General features: G+C 37.4%; 1 pseudogene; it reads right to left on the reverse strand.

Moving 5' to 3' along the window:
- Positions 1-3,949: 3,949 nt before the first annotated feature.
- On the reverse strand, positions 3,950-4,068 carry LOC120591944 (uncharacterized; annotated as a pseudogene).
- Between the last annotated feature and the right edge of the window lie 2,400 nt (positions 4,069-6,468).

Consider the following 6,468-nt stretch of genomic DNA (forward strand, 5'->3'; position numbering starts at 1 on the left):
GTTACTTTCTCTTCCTCCACAGACCTAAGCCCCTCCATCTTTGAGATCTGGCCACTTAATCCTAATTCTGTGCTGAAGACCTCCTGGTCACTTCCTTACTCACTGAGGATTTAGGAACCTAAGCCTTCCAGCTAACACCTGTTTTATCACTGGGAAATTTCAGTGTTCGTGTTCTGGTCTTCAAACACCTTAGGCCCAAACACATTTGTTCTCTGAACACTGTGTTGTCTCCATCATCATTACTCATTAGCCACCATTTCTATCACCATATTTGTATCATTAATGGCAAATGTGTGGCACCATCAACAAAATACCCTAATCCTGAGGTTCTTAAGAATTGGTTATATCTTTTTCTTTCCCTTTTTTTTTGTACAAAGACTTTTATTATTATTTTTTTTTTATATTTTATTTTTCTGCTCCCCTTTCTCACTTCCCTCTGGTAACCACTAGTCTCTGTTTGTTTGTCCTGTTCATTTGTTGCTTTTAGTTTATATCCCACATATAAGTGATAGCATGTGATTTTCAACTTTTTCTGTCTGGCTTATTTCGCTTAGTATGATTATTTCACGGTCCACCCATGTTGTTGCAAACAACAGTATTTCATCTCTTCTCATGGCTAATATTTCATTCTATATATGTACCACAGCTTCTTTAGCCAATCATCTATTGTAGGATACTTCGGTTGCTTCCATGTCCTGACCACTGTGAATAATGCTGCTATGAACATCAATGTATAAACATCTTCATGGATATGAGTTTTCAAGTTTTGGGGGTAAATATCCAGTAGGGGGATTGCTGGATCATATGGTAGGTCTATTCTTAGTTTTTTGAGGAACCTCCATACTATTTTCCATAGTGGCTGTACTGATTTCCAGTCTCACCAGCAGTGTTTGAGGCTTCCTTTTTCTCCGCAACCTCTCCAACATCTGTTATTATCTGTCCTTTTGATTATAGCTATTCTAACAGGTGTGAGATAATATCTCATCGAAATTTTGATTTCCATTTCCCTAATAGCTAGCGATGTTGAGCATCTTTTCATATATTTGTTGGCCATTTGTATGTCCTCTAGGGAGAAGTGTCTGTTCAGGTCCTCTGTCCATTTTTTGATTGGATCATTTGTTTTTTGTTGTTATTGAGAAGTATGAGTTCTTTGTATATTTTGGATATTAAGCCCTTATTGGAGGCATTGCTTGCAAATATATTTTCTTATTCGGATGGTTGTCTCTTTACCTTGTCGATGATTTCTTTAGCTGAGCAGAAGCTTTTTAGTTTGATGTAGTCCCATTAATTTATTTTAGCTTTACTTCCCTTGCTTTTGAGGCCAAATTCATAAAATCCTCTTTTAACTCCAAGGTCTTGGAGTTTAGTTCCTATGTTTTCTTCTATGCATTTTATTGTTTTGGGTCTTAAATTTAGGTCTTTAATCGATTTTGAGTTAATTTTTGTGTCGTGATAGACAACAGTCTAGTTTCATTCTTTTGCAGAAAGCCTTTCAATTTTCCCGGCACCAATTATTGAAGAGGCTTTCCTTTCTCCACTGAATATTTTTTTTTTTTTTTTTTTTTTTTTTTTTTTTTTTTACTAAGTTTTGGTATCAGGGTAATATTTGCCTCATAAAATTAGTTGAGAAGTATTGCCTCCTCTTCAATTTTTCGGAAGAGTTTGAGGAGAATAGGTATTAAATCTTCTTTGACTGATGGTAGAATTCACTGCTGAAGCCATCTGGTCCTGGACTTTTACTTTTTGATAGGTTTTTGATGATTGTTTGATTTCCATACTGTTGATCAGTCTATTTAGATTTTCCAGTTCTTGATTCAGTCTAAGAAGGCTGTATTTTTCTAAGTACTGGTCCATTTCTTCTAGATTATTGAATTTGGTGTTTTATACTTTTTCATAGTATTCTTGTATGATACTTTGTATTTCTGTGATGTCAGTCGTAATTTCCCCTCTTTCATTCCTGATTTTGTTTATTTGTGTCCTTTCTCTTTTTTCTTTAGTGAGTCTAGCCAAGGTTTTGTCAATTTTATTAACCTCCTCAAAGAACCAGCTCCTTGTTGCATTTATTTTTTCTATGGTTTGTTTGTTTTCATTTTCATTTATTTCTGCTCATTTATTTGATTATTTCTTTCCTTCTGCTGACTTTAGGCCTCATTTGTTCTTCCTTTTCTAGTTTTTAAGATGAAACGTTAGGTTGTTTATTTGGGCTCATTCTTATTTTTGGAGGTATGCCTGTAATGATATGAACTTTCCTCTTATGACTGCTTTTGCCATGTCCCAAAAGTTTTGATATGTTGTACTATCATTATCATTCATTTTTAGGTATCTCTTGATCTGTCTTTTTATTTCTTTTGTGACACAGTCATTCTTCAGTAGTATGTTGTTTAATCTCCATGTATTTGTGGTTCTTCCTGCTTTCTTTTTGCAGCTGATCCCTAGTTTCAAAGCATTATGATCAGAGAGTATGGTTGGTATGATTTCGACTCTCTTACATCTGCTGAGGCTATCTCTGTGTCCCAGTATGTGGTCAATCCTTGAGAAAGTTCCATGTGCACTAGAGAAGAATGTATAAGCAGCTGTTTTGGGATGAATGGCTCTGTAAATTTCAATTATGTCCAGTTGGTCTAATGTTTCATTTAAGGATGTTATTTCCCTATTGATTTTCTATTTGGATGATCTGTCCATATTCGACAGAGGTGTATTTATATCCCCTACTATGATAGTGATTAGGTCTGTTTCTCCCTTTAGTTCTGTTAGTAATTGCTTTACATATTTCGGGGCTCTCTAATTGGGAACATAGATATTAATAAGTGTTATGTCTTCTTGGTGCATGATTCCCTTTATCATTATGAAGTGTCCCTCCATATCTTTCTTTACTTTTTTTATTTTGAAGTCTATTTCGTCCGATATTAGTGCCATTACTCCCGCTTTTCTCTGAATGCCAATAGCTTGAAATACCATTTTCCACCCTTTCACTTTGAATCTATATTTGTCTTTAGAGCTGAGATGTGTCTCTTGGAGGCAGCATACGGTTGGGTTTTGTTTTTTGAACTATTCTGCAACTCTGTGTCTTTTTATTGGTGACTTCAGTCCATTTACATTTAGGGTGATTACGGAAATATGAGGTCTTCTTATAGCCATTTTATCTTTTGTTTTCTGGTAGCTCAGTGTTTCCATTGCTTCCTTGTCCTTGTGTCTGTTTTCTTTATTTTGGTTGGCTTTTGTGGATTTTTCCTCCGGTCCTTCTTGTTTTATACTATATACTTCGGTTCTGAATCTTTGGCCTGTGGTTACCATTACGAATATATAAGGGATAGTTATACAGATATATACTTTATCTCCATTTCTCTTTGCTAATTTGGATCCTCAAATCCTCCTCTTTTCAGTCATTGTTGTCTCAATTTGCTGAACATTCACTACCATCTCACTATAGCAAATCTCTTATTTTAAGCTTATAATGTCGTGTTCTAGTAAGGATTGCACTCCTCTGCTTTTATCAGCCTGCTAGTCACCTTACTCCTAATTATGTATTCTTTTTTGTCATTTTTTTTTACATGAGCTGACCCCTTTCAATATTTTCTGTAGTGCATGCCTCATGGTGAAGAATTCCCTCAATTTTTATGTCTGGAAAGGTCTTTTTTTCTCCTTCATATCTAAAGTAGAGCTTAGCTGGATACATTATTCTAGGCTGGTAGTTCCTTTCATTTTATAGTTTAAATATTTGATTCCACTTCTTTCTGGCTTGTAAGATTTGTGCTGAGAAGTCCAATGGTAATCTAATGAGTTTTCCTTTATAGTACTGTCTTCTTCTCCCTGGCTGCCCTGAGAATTCTGTCTTTGTCACTGATTTTTCTTTTTAATTTTTTCTTTTTTTTTTTAGGTGAGGCAACCCTTGATTGACCTCACAGATTGCCAGGACCTTGTCTGCTTACAAACCCTTATTTCTTTTTTATGCCTACAGCACTTGGTCTTCCTAGGTGGTCTCTCCTCCGAGTACTAACCAGGCCTGACCCTGCTTAGCTTCCAAGATCAGACGGGATCGGGGTTGTTCAGGGTGGCATGGCTGTAGACAGTCACTGATTTTTAATAATTTTAATACAATATGTCTTGGTGAAGACCTTTTTGGGTTGAGATTATTGGGTATCCAATTGACTTCTTGAATTCCAAGCTCCAGCTCATTCCTTAGATTTGGGAAATGCTCATCAACTATTTGTCTGGAAATGCTTCCTGTCCCTGCTCCTTTCCCTCGTGTTGATAATGCCCATTATTCTTATGTTTCCTCTCCTGATGGTATCAGCTCGTTCTTGTATTTCTCTTTTATTCTTTTGCATTCTTCAGTTTCTCTCTTCTTCCTTCTAATTTATTTCTAGATTTCTGTTTTCAGTATCACTGATCCTTTCCTCCATTTGGTTGACTCTATTTCCCAAGCTTGCTGTTTTATTTGTCAACTCTTGCAGTGTGTTCTTTATCTCTAGAACATCTATTCAGTTCTTTTTGAGGTTTTCAATCTCCTTGCTAAAGAACTCATTCTGCTCATCTAGTTGTTTTTTTCAATTCCTGAAATTGTTAATATGACTCGTTCCTGAACTCATTGAGTTTTTTCAGAAATACCATTCTGAATTCTCTGTCATTTAAGTTGCTTATATCTATGTCTGTAAACTTATTTTCTGGAGATTTTTCTCTTTCTTTCTTGGTTGTTCATGGTGTTGAATGGACTATTTCTCTGCCATTAATGTAAGTGTGCTTTGCTTTTCTTTTTCCAGAAAAAAAGATTTACTATATAATGGTCCCTAGCCTGTTGCAAAGAAAGTGAGGTTTGTTTTGTTTTGTTTTTAGTTTCCAGTGGTGGTGTCTAAGCCTCTTGGATCTCTGCTTTATATAAAGTCTTAATAATGTCTTTTTTTCTTATAAATGTTTAATCACGCTCACTATCCTCATTCTCAGTTTCCGTCAGTGTTAGTGACAGTTTTGTTGGCATTTGCTCAGATTCCCCTGGGGCTCTGCAGTGACAGATCTCAGAGGGTATATGAGAAGGGGGCCCTCTGGGTTGGGGTTTGGGGCTATGGCTCAGCCTCGGTTTTGCAACCCCGGCCAGTAAAAATCGTTTGTTGTTTCTCTGCCGTCCCTGCTTTCCTGCTGTCCCCGTTTCTCTGCCTTCTGCCCTGGGCACTGCCTCTGGCCGCATGGAGCTCACAGAACTTCCAAGCAGGGCTGTTAAGGGAAGTCGCCACACCTTCTGCCTTCCCACTCCTCCTACAGGGAGCTCCAGCTGCAAGAGGCAGCTTCTTTGTTTCTACAAGTCCACTGCCCTACACCCAGGATTCTGACCTGTGATAGCTCTTATGTGCAGATTTCATTGGGTAATGTTTAGCTTCGGAGGGCTACAATCCATTGCATTATCTAATATATTCTTCACCCCAAGAAATATTTTTCCTCCTTTGAGAATATATATTTAAGATGAATGAAAATGAATTAAATAGACTTTAACATTATTGGAGGAGAAGGAGTGAGATTGGACATCACTTGTAAAATTCTTAATCTTTTAGCAGAAAATGAAATGCGACATCTCTTGCAGAGTTAATCTTTTTAGTAAACCTAGTTAAGTTTTCTTCCCTCCTTTCTTTGGAAAAAGGCCCTCTCCCTCAAATCCTGATACTTGCCCTGGTGACTCAGATCCTCTGGCTATTGATAAAGGTCATCAACCATTGTTAAGTAGAAATGGTGGTAAGCCAGGCAGGGCCCTGAGAGTCTGAGGGAGAGGGGACTTTAAACCAAAGGCCTTTCTTTTTACTCTTTAAGAAATACATTAACCAAGCCTGTTTCCTTTTACTCATTTATTAGGCAAATCAATAATAGAAACTAATAGATGTATGATTTAAATAACGAGTTTGTATTTTCTTTTCCTTGTCTAGGAACTGAGGTGGCACTTCAGCAGGAAACCCCACCCTGACTGAGGCAGAAAGGGAAAGAGCTCTATGAAACCCCTGTAGGCAGGGACTAAGGCCATTCTCAACAGGAAGCAGATAGAGAAAAAGAGACCTCCCGTTCCTAACATCCAAACTAATAAGAAGGGGGTTCATGGCTTTTAGAAAAAGAGGTAGGCAGGAAAGTTAGTTAGGGGGTTTCTGGTCTGCCTGCAAAGATACTGAGGTCATCCTATCTTAGAAAAGGCCTACCCTAATCCACCCACAATTAGGCAAGCCAGAAGACAATTTTTTTTAACTCACACAAAGAAACCAGTAGGCAGAGATTTAGGTACCAGTTTAAGCCAATCACTCGCACCTGCTCAATGAAGACCCCAACAACCTTCAACTCACCTGAGTCTCATTATACTATCATTATGATATGATGCATATGCCCAGAAGTTCATTAATATCATTATAACAGATTGAATTCTGGGAACAAACATGCGCAGAAAGCAAAATGATGAATCACAGAGTCCCGTCAATCTTAGCTGTCAATCGAGGAAGC

The sequence above is a fragment of the Pteropus medius genome, unplaced genomic scaffold (assembly GCF_902729225.1).
Source record: "Pteropus medius unplaced genomic scaffold, Ma_sr-lr_union100, whole genome shotgun sequence".
NCBI classification, from domain to species: Eukaryota; Metazoa; Chordata; class Mammalia; order Chiroptera; family Pteropodidae; genus Pteropus; species Pteropus medius.